Raw genomic sequence first — 1,386 nt, 5'->3', positions numbered from 1 at the left:
GACTGTTTCCTTTGCTGTGCAGAAGCTTTTTATCTTGATGAAGTCCCAAAAGTTCATTTTTGCTTTTGTTTCACTAGCTTTTGGAGATGTATCTTGAAAGAAGTTGCTGTGGCCGATGTCAAAGAGGTTACTGCCTATGTTCTCCTCTAGGATTTTGATGGATTCCTGTCTCACATTGAGGTCTTTCATCCACTTTGAGTTTATCTTTGTGAATGGTGTTAGAGAATGGTCGAGTTTCATTCTTCTGCATGTGGCTGTCCAATTTTCCCAGCACCATTTATTGAAGAGACTGTCTTTTTTCCATTGCATATTTTTTCCTTCTTTGTCAAAGATTATTTGACCATAGAGTTGAGGGTCCATATCTGGGTTCTCTATTCTGTTCCATTGGTCTATATGTCTGTTTTTGTGCCAGTACCATGCTGTCTTGGTGATCACAGCTTTGTAATAGAGCTTGAAATCGGGCAACGTGATGCCCCCAGCTTTCTTTTTCTTTTTCAACATTTCCTTGGCGATTCGGGGTCTTTTCTGATTCCATACAAATTTTAGGATTGTTTGTTCCAGCACTTTGAAAAATGTCATTGGAATTTTGATTGGGATGTCACTGAAGGTATAGATTGCTCTGGGTAGCATAGACATTTTAACAATGTTTATTCTTCCGATCCATGAGCATGGAGTATTTTTCTATCTTTTTGTGTCTTCTTCAATTTCTTTCATGAGCATTCTGTAGTACCTAGAGTATAGATCCTTTACCTCTTTGGTTAGGTTTATTCCGAGGTACCTTATGGTTTTTGGTGCTATTGTAAATGGAATCATTTCTCTAATTTCTCTTTCTACAGTTACGTTGTTAGTGTATAAGAAAGCACCTGATTTCTGTGCATTGATTTTGTATCCTGCCACATTACTGAATTGCTGTATGAGTTCTAGTGATTTGGGGGTGGAGTCTTTTGGGTTTTCCACATAAAGTATCATGTCGTCTACGAAAAGAGAGAGTTTGACTTCTTCTTTCCCAATTTGAATACCTTTTATTTCTTTTTGTTGTCTGATTGCTGTTGCTAGGACTTCTAGTACTATGTTGAACAACAGTGGTGAGAGTGAGCATCCTTGACATATTCCTGATCTTAAGGGAAAGGCTCTCAGCTTTTCCCCACTGAGGATGATATTCTCTGTGGGTTTTTCATAGATGGATATTATGAACTTGAGGAATGTTCCCTCTGTCCCTATACTCTGAAGAGTTTTAATCAGGAAAGGATGCTGTATTGTGTCAAATGCTTTTTCTGCACCAATTGAGAGGACCATATGGTTCTTCTCCCTCCTCTTATTAATGTGTTCTATCACATTGATTGATTTGCGAATGTTGAACCGCCCTTGCATCCCAGGGATAAATCC

This window comes from Eumetopias jubatus, unplaced genomic scaffold, assembly GCF_037043125.1.
Source record: "Eumetopias jubatus isolate StellerSeaLion01/CBP00866 unplaced genomic scaffold, mEumJub1_p1.0 scaffold_6, whole genome shotgun sequence".
In the NCBI taxonomy this organism is placed as follows: Eukaryota; Metazoa; Chordata; class Mammalia; order Carnivora; family Otariidae; genus Eumetopias; species Eumetopias jubatus.
The sequence above is the reverse complement of the archived record's forward strand: the minus strand, read 5'-3'. Positions refer to the sequence as shown.